This window comes from Oncorhynchus nerka, linkage group LG27 (genome assembly GCF_034236695.1).
Source record: "Oncorhynchus nerka isolate Pitt River linkage group LG27, Oner_Uvic_2.0, whole genome shotgun sequence".
NCBI lineage: Eukaryota > Metazoa > Chordata > Actinopteri > Salmoniformes > Salmonidae > Oncorhynchus > Oncorhynchus nerka.
In genome coordinates this window covers 81,481,637-81,498,459 of record NC_088422.1, presented here as the reverse complement: position 1 = coordinate 81,498,459, position 16,823 = coordinate 81,481,637, and positions in this window count along the sequence as shown.

Genomic DNA, 16,823 nt, shown 5'->3' with positions numbered 1-16,823 from the left:
CATTATTATATACTGACTGGCCATTTTATGTTGTGTTTTATTTCCAGGAACTCTACATCGCAGTGGGCATCTCTGGAGCTATTTAGCACCTGGCTAGGATGAAGAACAGCAAGGCACACCACATCACACACATCAAACTAAGCAGTCTAAATAAGCTAGTGGTATTATTGTGGTATGGCTGTGTTATTACTTGTGGATAATTCTTCACATTTAAACAAATGTAAAATAGATTTGTTCTACTGATTTTCAAAACATTTATTTGAGGATGCAAGATATTCAGAGTAGTTTTTCTAGTGCTCCAAACAAAATACAGGATGTGTTTTATACAGCAAGATGTTTTTGAAAATGTAACAATGTTTCCCTAAAGAAGTCGTGCTTTTTAAAACAGTTTTTTGTTTTGCTGATTCTTGCTGTCGCAAGTCATGCATAAGTACATGTAGTTATGGGGCTTGTGCGTCTGATTGCTAAATTAGTGTCGATTATTTTATTAAATTCTTCTGAGCTCTTTGTGATGTAGCGCCTTGTCACCAGGAGAGTGATAAATACGTCTCACCCTCATGTTTATGACAATTTCATGTAGTTAAGCTTATTCTACTGCCTTTTATGGAAGTTGCACTAGTGATGGATTAACAAGTAAAGATATACATACAGTAAAACAATGGGGATACTGATTAAATGTCATATTGATTTAAAATAAATTGTATTAATGTAAAAACATGTATTAATTAATAAAAAACATTTTCAACTCTTTGAAACTGACTGACTCATTATGAAGATAAAAAAACAATCATTTGATATCTTCAAGTTATCTGAAAGTATAAAGATCACTCATTCCAATAATCAGTCCAGTTAACACTGTTACTGTATAGGCTGATTTGAAAAAGCCAAAATGGGTGTGATACAACTGCACCAATTTACCTCATTAATAGTATTACAGCAATTCACTCTTTCAGACTGTCAATATATGAGGAGGATTTGAATGAACTTGGTCAGAGTACTTTTTCTTATTTGTATTCCTCTTTTTTCACTGTAGTTGACCCACTTTTACAACAAGTGGAGGGCAGAATACGTCTGTCCCTGGAAGAGAACTGTTTTATGTAAATGTAAAATGGAGAAACTCTTTCGTAGCCATGACAACAGTCTCCTGAGTGGATTTCTTCCACCAAGGCGAGCTATCTGCTCCGGGATCCCGTGCACTTAGGAAGTGTGTTTTAAAAAGGAACCTGAAGAAGCTTTTTAAAGAATGATGTATAATTTATTTGTATTTTCTCTCTTGCTTCTTAAGAGGAGAGTAGAGTGTGTGGGATGTGTTCTGAATGTGTCAGACCACAGTATTATGTACTATTATGCAGCCATAGTCCCATATTGATTTGTTTTGTATGAAATTGACTCTGCTTCTACGTATATCCAGCGACTTGATGTCATGGAGCTGTTTTCAAAATCACTTTTAAAAAACAACACATTCATATGTGACATCACTTAAGTGCAGCTCATTTGGGTTTGTATGTTTGCTGCTTTAACAAGCTATACAATATGTCATGAAAGCATAGTGTGTGTATATAACACGTGAGAGAGTAGTAAGGGATGGTAATACAACTTTATTGTATTTCGTTTTTTGTATTTTTTATTTTGACTTCATTTTGATTCTCATCATAGTGACTGATATTGTCCTAATGCCGGATGCTGACTCACTGCTTTAGGATGTGGATCAACAGTTTACATAGCAATGTATCTTTAATTTATGATTTAAGTGTTTGGTTTAGCCTCCATTCAAACTCTGAGGCAATCCATGTACAGTATGCACACCGCTTTGCATTTCCATTCAGAGGACAGGTTAGTACATGTACTGAGACCAACGGTGACACGTGTTTTTGGGTTTCATTTCTAGATAATCGTTGCTGTCAACAAAGATCCAGAGGCACCTATTTTCCAGGTAGCTGACTACGGTTTGGCGGAGGATCTCTTCAAGGTAAGACTGCCAATGATGACACGATTAGATATTGTGATATTAAAGGTGTGAAATGAATCCCTATATGGAGGTAAATATTGAGTTAATCTTAAGGAAGTGGACCTAGATCTTCAGCATTGGCTAAATGAAGTATTGTACACCACACCCTGTATAGGTTTAGTAAAGTGCTTTGAGTGTTATCCAAGTCAACACTGGATTTAACCTGTATGGTGCCCAGTATTTCTAATTCATGACAGCATTTAAAGAGTCAGTGTTCATGTACTTGAGATCTGCTTAGTCCTGATGGGTAAATTGTGGTGAGGAGTCTTGAGGGAAATATCCATCACACCCTCATGCCATCGTTACAGATCCCTGTCACACCCTGTCCATCTCTCCTTTAAGAGTCATTCTTCTAGTACCCTCGGGAGGATTTAAAATAGGTTTATTAATACGATGTGTATTTGTTATATTAATAATATGGACCTTATTCTACCAAAAGTGGTTTCCTGATAAAAGCAAACATAACATTGGTTTTGGTTGAATTAGGTCCTTAATTAGCTATAAATTATTATAAACTGGGTGGTTCAAGCCCTGAATGCTGATTAGCTGACAGCCATGGTATATCAGACAGTATACCATGGGTATGAAAAAAAAACATGTGTTTTTAGTCCTCTAATTACGTTGGTAACCAGTTTTATAATAGCAATAAGGCACCTCAGGGGTTTGTTGTATATGGCCAATATACCACCGCTAAGGGCTATATCCAGGCACTCCGCATTGCGTCGTGCATAAGAACATCTCTTAGCCGTGGTATATTGGCCATATACCACACCCCCTCGTGGCTTGTTGCTTAAGTATACCATAGCAAAACATATTTGAAAAAACGCAAGAAAGAGGTGATATCTCAGATATCCTCCTCAGTTAATGACGCTGTAATGAGACACATCAACGACTGATCGACTAATGTTAATGCATTTAAACTGACTCTCTCTGAGCCTTTATTCAAACATTTCAATTATTAAGGGAAATGTCTAATGGTCACTGTTAATTCACTCTTCTTCTCCTCTGATTGTGACATTGAGGCACTTCCTGGTTCACTAGAGACCTCCCGCAAGCCATTTCCTGTCTGATCAGAGGCCCAGGCTGTCAGTTAGTTGCTCATTAAAAGTATTCCTGTGTAATAATGTCATTGTAAAAGCATTTTGTGACAACTGCTTAGGTACAAGGGGTTCTATAAATGAGTTTGATTGATAACATGAATTGAATAGTTAGGTTTATCATTATAAATCATTAAAAGACACCTTCCATTTGCCATTCAGTCTTAAACAATGGGGATTCATTAGCTTGGCGGTGCAGCCATCTATTTGACCTGTTTTAAAGGCAATGTTAATGTCTGGTTTTCCCTCTCATACATTTGAATATTATTCAGTTGTTTAATCTCAGGAAGCAAAACTTCTAGAGACCTTGTGGCTTACTGAGTTGTGCCTTATTCAGTTACAATCTGTTAACTAGGTTTCTGGGATTAGCCTAAAATAACACTGAGTGAAATCATGTTTAAATGAATATGCAGTTGAGTTCTTACTCTCTCCGACTGTAAACATTTCTCTGTTGAGTGCCTGAATCCAAACCTGGTAAATCAGTTATTGTGATTGATAGAATAGGAACCATTTGGAACTGTATATTACTCCACCTAATGAAAAAGCAGATGTACTGAATTATTGAACTTGTGAATGTATCAGTGGATAGTTCATGAGAGGACCTCCTGCTCAGAGAGTAACTTCCACTCCTCAACCTTAACAGGAACTAATACCACCTGATAGTTAAACTAAGGGGACTGCCTGGTGTTGGCTTTCATAATGTTCCTCTTCACCTATTCACTCCTAATTGACATGCTCAGGTAACTTTGGCAGGGCTCAACGCCACAGGGTTCCAGGCAGCACTTCTACCCTCTAGTTTAGGCATAAATACGGAGGTGGCAGATCCAGTGCCCAAGCTTTGCCAGACTCTTCAAGAGGGACCCTTTGTGAGAAGTGAAAGCCTAGTGGCTTTTTCCATTTGTTTGGCTCATCATTTATTAACCAGTGTCGTTGCGTGTGATCGGCCGGTGTTGGTGACTAGGTGTTTAAGTTAGTAATATTCTGCTGAAGTGATGGGTAAGTAGAGATAATAATAACAGGCAGGTCCAGAACTGTGACAATAGTTCTCATCTTACCTGTGTTTACATACACTCTGATTTCAGATAACAGTCAAAGACAATGGATGTGTCATTTGTTGTTGTTGCCAATGAAACTGTCAGGGGCATGAGAACTCTTTGTACTTGTAGGCTGTTCCTGAGATGACTGCAGCATTGAAGAAGTGATCGCCATCATGATCCAACCAAGATCCTATAATACTCCAAAATCTGAAGATGAAACATTAACCAATTATAACCTGCCAGTTTTAACTACCCAAAAGAAAATCCTGCCTTAAACTGCATTTCATGCTTCTTGTGCATTTTGAAATAGGTGCTTAAAATGTCTAGATCTAATACATCTTTTATTGTGATATATTTTTCATGAATAATAAAGCTAGTAGATATGCTACAATGTCTCACAACTTGTTCCTTTCGATTTGTTTTTGTTGAGGATTTGAAATCTGATCAAGTGGATGTTTGGGCTTTCCTTTTTGGAAAGCTACAGTATCAGAATAATACACTGTTATATCACGGTGGATAATGGAAAGCTACAGTATCAGGATAATAGTGTTATATATCATGGTGGAAAATGGAAAGCTACAGTATCAGGATAATAGTGTTATATATCACAGTGGATAATGGTGTTATATATCACGGTGGATAATAGTGTTGTATATCACAGTGGATAATAGTGTTATATATCACGGTGGATAATGGTGTTATATATCACGGTGGATAATAGGGTTGTATATCACAGTGGATAATAGTGTTATATATCACGGTGGATATGGTGTTATATATCACGGTGGATAATAGGGTTAGATATCACGGTGGATAATGGTGTTATATATCACGGTGGATAATGGTGTTATATATCACGGTGGATAATAGTGTTATATATCACAGTGGATAATGGAAAGCTACAGTATCAGGATAATAGTGTTTTATCACAGTGGATAATGGTGTTATATATCACGGTGGATAATAGGGTTATATATCACGGTGGATAATGGAAAGCTACAGTATCAGGATAATAGTGTTATATATCAGGGTGGATAATGGAAAGCTACAGTATCAGGATAATAGTGTTATATATCACGGTGGATAATGGAAAGCTACAGTATCAGGATAATAGTGTTATATATCACAGTGTATAATGGAAAGCTACAGTATCAGGATAATAGTGTTTTATCACAGTGGATAATGGTGTTATATATCACGGTGGATAATAGGGTTATATATCACAGTGGATAATGGAAAGCTACAGTATCAGGATAATAGTGTTATATATCAGGGTGGATAATGGAAAGCTACAGTATCCGGATAATGGTGTTATATATCACGGTGGATAATAGTGTTATATATCACGGTGGATAATGGAAAGCTACAGTATATGGATAATGGTGTTATATATCACGGTGGATAATAGTGTTATATATCACGGTGGATAATGGAAAGCTACAGTATCAGGATAATAGTGTTATATATCACGGTGGATAATAGTGATATATCATGGATAATGGAAAGCTACAGTATATATATGTTATATATCACGGTGGATAATGGAAAGCTACAGTATCTAGATAATGGTGTTATATATCACGGTGGATAATAGTGTTATATATCACGGTGGATAATGGAAAGCTACAGTATCAGGATAATAGTGTTATATATCACGTGGATAATGGAAAGCTACAGTATCCGGATAATGGTGTTATATATCACGGTGGATAATAGTGTTATATATCACGGTGGATAATGGAAAGCTACAGTATCCAGATAATGGTGTTATATATCACAGTGGATCATGGAAAGCTACAGTATCCGGATAATGGTGTTATATATCACGGTGGACAATAGTGTTATATATCACGGTGGATAATGGAAAGCTACAGTATCCGGATAATGGTGTTATATATCACGGTGGATAATGGAAAGCTACAGTATCCGGATAATGGTGTTATATATCACGGTGGATAATAGTGTTATATATCATGGTGGATAATGGAAAGCTACAGTATCCGGATAATAGTGTTATATGTCACGGTGGATAATAGTGTTATATATCACGGTGGATAATGGAAAGCTACAGTATCAGGATAATAGTGTTATATATCACGGTGGATAATGGAAAGCTACAGGATCCGGATAATAGTGTTATATATCACGGTGTATAAGGGAAAGCTACAGTATCCGGATAATGGTGTTATATCACGGTGGATAATGGAAAGCTACAGTACCAGGATAATAGTGTTATATAGTCACGGTGTATAATGGAAAGCTACAGTATCAGGATAATGGTGTTATATATCACGGTGGATAATAGTGTTATATAATCCCGGTGGATAATGGAAAGCTACAGTATCAGGATAATAGTGTTATATAATCACGGTGGATAATGGAAAGCTACAGTATCAGGATAATAGTGTTATATATCACAGTGGATAATGGAAAGCTACAGTATCAGGATAATAGTGTTATATATCACGGTGGATAATGGAAAGCTACATTATCTGGAAAATGGTGTTCTATATCACGGTGGATAATAGTGTTATATATCACGGTGGATAATGGAAAGCTACAGTATCCGGATAATAGTGTTATATATCACAGTGGATAATGGAAAGCTACAGTATCAGGATAATAGTGTTATATATCACGGTGGATAATGGAAAGCTACAGTATCCGGATAATGGTGTTATATATCACGGTGGACAATAGTGTTATATATCACGGTGGATAATGGAAAGCTACAGTATCCGGATAATAGTGTTATATATCACAGTGGATAATGGAAAGCTACAGTATCAGGATAATAGTGTTATATATCACGGTGGATAATGGAAAGCTACAGTATCAGGATAACTGTTATATCACGATATCATGGTGGATAATGGAAAGCTACAGTATCAGGATAACTGTTATATCACGATATCACGGTGGATAATGGAAAGCTACAGTATCAGGATAATAGTGTTATATATCACGGTGGATAATAGTGTTATATATCACGGTGGATAATGGTGTTATATATCACAGTGGATAATGGAAAGCTACAGTATCAGGATAATACTGTTATATATCACGGTGGATAATGGAAAGCTACAGTATCAGGATAACTGTTATATCACGATGGATAATGGAAAGCTACAGTATCAGGATAATAGTGTTATATCACAGTGGATAATGGAAAGCTACAGTATCAGGATAATAGTGTTATATATCACGGTGGATATTGGAAAGCTACTGTATCAGGATAAGTGTTATATCACGGTGGATAATAGTGTTATATATCACGGTGGATAATAGTGTTATATATCACAGTGGATAATGGAAAGCTACAGTATCAGGATAATAGTGTTATATAATCACGGTGGATAATGGAAAGCTACAGTATCAGGATAATAGTGTTATATATCAGGGTGGATAATGGAAAGCTACAGTATCCGGATAATGGTGTTATATATCACGGTGGATAATAGTGTTATATATCACAGTGGATAATGGAAAGCTACAGTATCTGGATAATGGTGTTATATATCACGGTGGATAATAGTGTTATATATCACGGTGGATAATGGAAAGCTACAGTATCTGGATAATGGTGTTATATATCACGGTGGATAATAGTGTTATATATCACGGTGGATAATGGAAAGCTACAGTATCTGGATAATGGTGTTATATATCACGGTGGATAATAGTGTTATATATCACGGTGGATAATGGAAAGCTACAGTATCAGGATAATAGTGTTATATATCACGGTGGATAATAGTGTTATATATCACGGTGGATAATGGAAAGCTACAGTATCTAGATAATGGTGTTATATATCACGGTGGATAATAGTGTTATATATCACGGTGGATAATGGAAAGCTACAGTATCAGGATAATAGTGTTATATATCACGTGGATAATGGAAAGCTACAGTATCCGGATAATGGTGTTATATATCACGGTGGATAATAGTGTTATATATCACGGTGGATAATGGAAAGCTACAGTATCCAGATAATGGTGTTATATATCACAGTGGATCATGGAAAGCTACAGTATCCGGATAATGGTGTTATATATCACGGTGGACAATAGTGTTATATATCACGGTGGATAATGGAAAGCTACAGTATCCGGATAATGGTGTTATATATCACGGTGGATAATGGAAAGCTACAGTATCCGGATAATGGTGTTATATATCACGGTGGATAATGGAAAGCTACAGTATCCGGATAATGGTGTCATATATCACGGTGGATAATAGTGTTATATATCACGTGGATAATGGAAAGCTACATTATCTGGAAAATGGTGTTCTATATCACGGTGGATAATAGTGTTATATATCACGGTGGATAATGGAAAGCTACAGTATCCGGATAATAGTGTTATATATCACAGTGGATAATGGAAAGCTACAGTATCAGGATAATAGTGTTATATATCACGGTGGATAATGGAAAGCTACAGTATCCGGATAATGGTGTTATATATCACGGTGGATAATAGTGTTATATATCACGGTGGATAATGGAAAGCTACAGTATCCAGATAATGGTGTTATATATCACAGTGGATCATGGAAAGCTACAGTATCCGGATAATGGTGTTATATATCACGGTGGACAATAGTGTTATATATCACGGTGGATAATGGAAAGCTACAGTATCCGGATAATGGTGTTATATATCACGGTGGATAATGGAAAGCTACAGTATCCGGATAATGGTGTTATATATCACGGTGGATAATGGAAAGCTACAGTATCCGGATAATGGTGTCATATATCACGGTGGATAATAGTGTTATATATCACGTGGATAATGGAAAGCTACATTATCTGGAAAATGGTGTTCTATATCACGGTGGATAATAGTGTTATATATCACGGTGGATAATGGAAAGCTACAGTATCCGGATAATAGTGTTATATATCACAGTGGATAATGGAAAGCTACAGTATCAGGATAATAGTGTTATATATCACGGTGGATAATGGAAAGCTACAGTATCCGGATAATGGTGTTATATATCACGGTGGACAATAGTGTTATATATCACGGTGGATAATGGAAAGCTACAGTATCCGGATAATAGTGTTATATATCACAGTGGATAATGGAAAGCTACAGTATCAGGATAATAGTGTTATATATCACGGTGGATAATGGAAAGCTACAGTATCAGGATAACTGTTATATCACGATATCATGGTGGATAATGGAAAGCTACAGTATCAGGATAACTGTTATATCACGATATCACGGTGGATAATGGAAAGCTACAGTATCAGGATAATAGTGTTATATATCACGGTGGATAATAGTGTTATATATCACGGTGGATAATGGTGTTATATATCACAGTGGATAATGGAAAGCTACAGTATCAGGATAATACTGTTATATATCACGGTGGATAATGGAAAGCTACAGTATCAGGATAACTGTTATATCACGATGGATGATGGAAAGCTATATTGGCTACTGTAAGGAGTATCAGGATAATAGTGTTATATCACAGTGGATAATGGAAAGCTACAGTATCAGGATAATAGTGTTATATATCACGGTGGATAATGGAAAGCTACAGTATCAGGATAACTGTTATATCATATCATGGTGGATAATGGAAAGCTACAGTATCAGGATAACTGTTATATCACGGGTGGATAATGGAAAGCTACAGTATCAGGATAATAGTGTTATATATCACGGTGGATAATAGTGTTATATATCACGGTGGATAATGGTGTTATATATCACAGTGGATAATGGAAAGCTACAGTATCAGGATAATACTGTTATATATCACGGTGGATATTGGAAAGCTACTGTATCAGGATAAGTGTTATATCACGGTGGATAATAGTGTTATATATCACGGTGGATAATAGTGTTATATATCACAGTGGATAATGGAAAGCTACAGTATCAGGATAATAGTGTTATATATCACGGTGGATAATAGTGTTATATATCACGGTGGATAATGGAAAGCTACAGTATCAGGATAATAGTGTTATATATCACGGTGGATAATAGTGTTATATATCACGGTGGATAATGGAAAGCTACAGTATCAGGATAATAGTGTTATATATCACGGTGGATAATAGTGTTATATATCACGGTGGATAATGGAAAGCTACAGTATCCGGATAATAGTGTTATATATCACGGTGGATAATAGGGTTATATATCACGGTGGATAATGGAAAGCTACAGTATCAGGATAATAGTGTTATATAATCACGGTGGATAATGGAAAGCTACAGTATCAGGATAATAGTGTTATATAATCACGGTGGATAATGGAAAGCTACAGTATCAGGATAATAGTGTTATATAATCACGGTGGATAATGGAAAGCTACAGTATCAGGATAATAGTGTTATATATCACGGTGGATAATGGAAAGCTACAGTATCCGGATAATAGTGTTATATATCACAGTGGATAATGGAAAACTACAGTATCAGGATAATAGTGTTATATATCACGGTGGATAATGGAAAGCTACAGTATCAGGATAATAGTGTTATATATCACGGTGGATAATAGTGTTATATATCACGGTGGATAATGGTGTTATATATCACAGTGGATAATGGAAAGCTACAGTATCAGGATAATACTGTTATATATCACGGTGGATAATGGAAAGCTACAGTATCAGGATAACTGTTATATCACGATATCACGGTGGATAATGGAAAGCTACAGTATCTGTCATGTATTGTCATGTTATGTCTTGTTCCTGTTCTTTCTCTTCACTTCGTTTCCCCCTGCTGGTCGTATTAGGTTACCTTCTCTCCCTTTCCTTCCCCCAGCTGTTCCTCATCTCCTCTAACTACCTCGTTTACTCTCTCCCACCTGTTCCCTTTTTTCCCTCTGATTAGGTCTCTATTTCTCTCTCTGTTTCTGCTTCTGTCTTTGTCAGATTCTCGTTTGCTTCATCCTTGTCCCGTCCTGTCGTAATCTGCCTCTTCATCAGATGCTACGTGTGATCAGGTACCTCTGTCCTCTACAACCCGCGCCTACCCGGAAAGACCAGCAGTCTGTTGCCGCTAACCCTGCTATTCTCCTCTGCTGCTAGAAGGGGACTCTCCTGTAAAGATCAGAGGACTTTATGATTTATTTGTCGCCCTCACTGCGGTTTGTCTATTTTGTCAACCGATACATCTGAAGAGGATTTATGTCTTCCCTGTGTTTGGACATTAAAAGACTCTGTTTCTGTTAAACCGCTTTTGGGTCCTCACTCACCTGCATAACAGTATCAGGATAATAGTGTTATATCACAGTGGATAATGGAAAGCTACAGTATCAGGATAATAGTGTTATATATCACGGTGGATATTGGAAAGCTACTGTATCAGGATAAGTGTTATATCACGGTGGATAATAGTGTTATATATCACGGTGGATAATAGTGTTATATATCACAGTGGATAATGGAAAGCTACAGTATCAGGATAATAGTGTTATATATCACGGTGGATAATAGTGTTATATATCACGGTGGATAATAGTGTTATATATCACGGTGGATAATGGAAAGCTACAGTATCAGGATAATAGTGTTATATATCACGGTGGATAATGGAAAGCTACAGTATCAGGATAATAGTGTTATATATCACGGTGGATAATGGAAAGCTACAGTATCAGGATAATAGTGTTATATATCATGGTGGATAATGGAAAGCTACAGTATCAGGATAATAGTGTTATATATCACGGTGGATAATAGTGTTATATATCACGGTGGATAATAGTGTTATATATCACGGTGGATAATGGAAAGCTACAGTATCAGGATAATAGTGTTATATATCACGGTGGATAATGGAAAGCTACAGTATCAGGATAATAGTGTTATATATCACGGTGGATAATGGAAAGCTACAGTATCAGGATAATAATGTTATATAATCACGGTGGATAATGGAAAGCTACAGTATCAGGATAATAATGTTATATAATCACGGTGGATAATGGAAAGCTACAGTATCAGGATAATAGTGTTATATAATCACGGTGGATAATAGTGTTATATATCACGGTGGATAATGGAAAGCTACAGTATCAGGATAATAGTGTTATATAATCACGGTGGATAATAGTGTTATATATCACGGTGGATAATGGAAAGCTACAGTATCAGGATAATAGTGTTATATAATCACGGTGGATAATAGTGTTATATAATCACGGTGGATAATGGAAAGCTACAGTATCAGGATAATAGTGTTATATAATCACGGTGGATAATGGAAAGCTACAGTATCAGGATAATAGTGTTATATAATCACGGTGGATAATAGTGTTATATATCACGGTGGATAATGGAAAGCTACAGTATCAGGATAATAGTGTTATATAATCACGGTGGATAATAGTGTTATATAATCACGGTGGATAATGGAAAGCTACAGTATCAGGATAATAGTGTTATATAATCACAGTGGATAATGGCACATTTAAGAAGGACAAAGAAAATCAGTGTGTTTCAAAATGTTGTATAGTTTCTGAATGAACACTGAAGTGCTCAATTACAATAACAAAGGATATCTAATTACATGCTCAATTACACCATATCAAAGGATATCTAATTACGTGCTCAATAACACTATCTCAAAGGATATCTAATTACATGCTCAATTACACCATATCAAAGGATATCTAATTACATGCTCAATAACACTATATCAAAGGATATCTAATTACATGCTCAATAACACTATCTCAAAGGATATCTAATTACATGCTCAATTACACCATATCAAAGGATATCTAATTACATGCTCAATTACACTATATCAAAGGATATCTAATTACATGCTCAATTACACTATCTCAAAGGATATCTAATTACATGCTCAATTACACCATATCAAACGATATCTAATTACGTGCTCAATAACACTATCTCAAAGGATATCTAATTAAGTGCTCAATTACACCATTTTAAAGGATATCTAATTACGTGCTCAATAACACTATCTCAAAGGATATCTAATTAAGTGCTCAATTACACCATATCAAAGGATATCTAATTAAGTGCTCAATTACACTATCTCAAAGGATATCTAATTAAGTGCTCAATTACACCATATCAAAGGATATCTAATTACGTGCTCAATAACACTATCTCAAAGGATATCTAATTAAGTGCTCAATTACACCATATCAAAGGATATCTAATTACGTGCTCAATAACACTATCTCAAAGGATATCTAATTAAGTGCTCAATTACACCATATCAAAGGATATCTAATTACGTGCTCAATAACACTATCTCAAAGGATATCTAATTAAGTGCTCAATTACACCATATCAAAGGATATCTAATTAAGAATGCAAATACATTTGTTAAGACATACACACCAAACGTTTCTTCCGCTAACCCCTAAGTAGAGGAAAAGCATTGTCTCAAAGGAGGGTGGTGTGATCGTTCAGCTGGAAATACAACGCTACATCAGCTCTTATTGAAACCCATAATGACTTTACTTCACATGATCCAGGTCCTCAAATAACATTAGACCCAACCCCCACTTTACTATCCCCATGTCTTAATGAATACTTCTGAAACACTGAGGTCTGCTTGGTTGTTATTAATTAACAATTCAACATACAGTTTACTATCCCCATGTCTTAATGAATACTTCTGAAACACTTAGGTCTGCTTGGTTGTTATTAATGAACAATTAAACATACAGTTTACTATCCCCATGTCTTAATGAATACTTCTGAAACACTTAGGTCTGCTTGATTGTTATTAATTAACAATTAAACATACAGTTTACTATCCCCATGTCTTAATGAATACTTCTGAAACACTTAGGTCTGCTTGATTGTTATTAATTAACAATTAAACATACAGTTTACTATCCCCATGTCTTAATGAATACTTCTGAAACACTTAGGTCTGCTTGATGGAAGCCTTGCTTGTTATTAATTAACAATTAAACATACAGTTTACTATCCCCATGTCTTAATGAATACTTCTGAAACACTTAGGTCTGCTTGATGGAAGCCTTGCTTATTATTAATTAACAATTAAACATACAGTTTACTTGTAAACACTTGACAAGCAACAAAATGGGTAGTTTATGTCCTAAATTAATTATTTGATCGAAAGTTAATTAGGGGGTTTAATCCTCATTACCAGACATTTGTAATGACAAACCTCGTTAACCAATGACATTTTTGTTGTGACAGGTCTCTCCAATGTTAATAGATATGAATCATTTATTTCATTTCAGAGCGATATGCAAATAAGTTGACAGTTGCTAATGCAAAAGTGTTGTAGGGTGATGTAGAGTGTGGAGCCAATGGGAAGGCTCAGTCATATCTGATAAAGAGCCCACATGTAAAACAAACTCATTCATATTAATGTAGAGGATTCTATCTCGAATACATCGTAGTACTTTTTGGTTTGGTATGTATTCTACTGTGTCATTTCATGTATTGCTTTGTAAAGTGCATCCATATATACATCATATCCCTTGGTAAATGCAACTAATGAATATTAGACTGAATATGAAAATCTCTGCTACCAATGTACAAAATATTATAATTGAAAATGGCATGGCTCATGTACAACTGAAAGCAATAAAATGGGACCACAGTATTGTTAATGTTACAAAGGTTTATTTATTATTTCAATGGCACCACCTGCAATTTGACAATGAGTTCCCCACATATTAAGTTTACAAAACATCTGTAAAGATTAAAGTGCACAGGATTGGCTCGCCATGTTCAGGCTGCAGATCTTTTAAAGAAAGGTTCATGCTACCAGCACTCCAATCTAAAACATCAACCCTCCATCACAGCTCATAATCAGATTCACATGCTTTTCCTATACTGTACCTCTTGGGATCCTTTAGGGCCATTCACTACCTATCCTCATACTTTTAATTCCTCCGTCATTTCTTCAATTGCCTGTTCTTGTATCTGGCTAGAAAATGCCAGGCTTGATATGGTTGATGTTCCTCTACTTCAATACAAACCTCTTTATCTCTGTTATAGAAAGACAAAAGTATAGTAAGAAAGTGTCTGTTTATTTGGCACAGACAGTTTGTCCAGAGAAAGCACCCTGTGGCTTGGTTGTTAGAGCAGAGAGAACTGCACAGTTACAGTAGCTAATACAAATAAAATGAAAGCAAAAACACCACCCACTCCCACTCCCACCCAATTTAGAGAAATCCCATGTCAAATCTGTCTTGCAGTTAACATAGGAACACTTGAATAGGCTTGTTCTGTAAAGGCTTGAATATGGCCCATTGCTGGTTTTATTTCAAACTGTTTAGTTTCACATTTGGGGCCCCATTTAAAGTGGGATCTCCTGATGATGGTTCTTTCTAGGCCCACACACGTCTCCTCTGTCCTCACTGGGTCATTGTTGTGCAAATGGAGCATTATTCAAAGTCACCCCAAGATTGAGGTCGAGGAGGGCTGTGTCTGTCTGTCTGTCTCTGTCCGGAGCCCCACAGAGAAGGGAAGACTAACATGAGAGCGGTAGCCTAGCCCCAGATCTGTCTGTCTGTCTCTGTCCGGAGCCCCACAGAGAAGGGCAGACTAACATGAGAGCGGTAGCCTAGCCCCAGATCTGTCTGTCTCTGTCCGGAGCCTCACAGAGAAGGGAAGACTAACATGAGAGAGGTAGCCTAGCCCCAGATCTGTCTGTCTCTGTCCGGAGCCCCACTGAGAAGGGAAGACTAACATGAGAGCGGTAGCCTAGCCCCAGATCTGTCTGTCTCTGTCCGGAGCCCCACAGAGAAGGGACGACTAACATGAGAGCGGTAGCCTAGCACCAGATCTGTCTGTCTGTCTCTGTCCGGAGCCCCACAGAGAAGGGAAGACTAACATGAGAGCGGTAGCCTAGCCCCAGATCTGTCTGTCTGTCTCTGTCCGGAGCCCCACAGAGAAGGGAAGACTAACATGAGAGCGGTAGCCTAGCCCCAGATCTGTCTGTCTGTCTCTGTCCGGAGCCCCACAGAGAAGGGAAGACTAACATGAGAGCGGTAGCCTAGCCCCAGATCTGTCTGTCTCTGTCCGGAGCCTCACAGAGAAGGGAAGACTAACATGAGAGCGGTAGCCTAGCCCCAGATCTGTCTGTCTCTGTCCGGAGCCCCACAGAGAAGGGACGACTAACATGAGAGCGGTAGCCTAGCCCCAGATCTGTCTGTCTCTGTCCGGAGCCCCACTGAGAAGGGAAGACTAACATGAGAGCGGTAGCCTAGCCCCACATCTGTCTGTCTCTGTCCGGAGCCCCACAGAGAAGGGAAGACTAACATGAGAGCGGTAGCCTAGCCCCAGATCTGTCTGTCTGTCTCTGTCTGGAGCCCCACAGAGAAGGGACGACTAACATGAGAGCGGTAGCCTAGCCCCAGATCTGTCTGTCTCTGTCCGGAGCCCCACAGAGAAGGGAAGACTAACATGAGAGCGGTAGCCTAGCCCCAGATCTGTCTGTCTCTGTCCGGAGCCCCACAGAGAAGGGAAGACTAACATGAGAGCGGTAGCCTAGCCCCAGATCTGTCTGTCTCTGTCCGGAGCCCCACAGAGAAGGGAAGACTAACATGAGAGCGGTAGCCTAGCCCCAGATCTGTCTGTCTCTGTCCGGAGCCCCACTGAGAAGGGAAGACTAACATGAGAGCGGTAGCCTAGCCCCAGATCTGTCTGTCTCTGTCC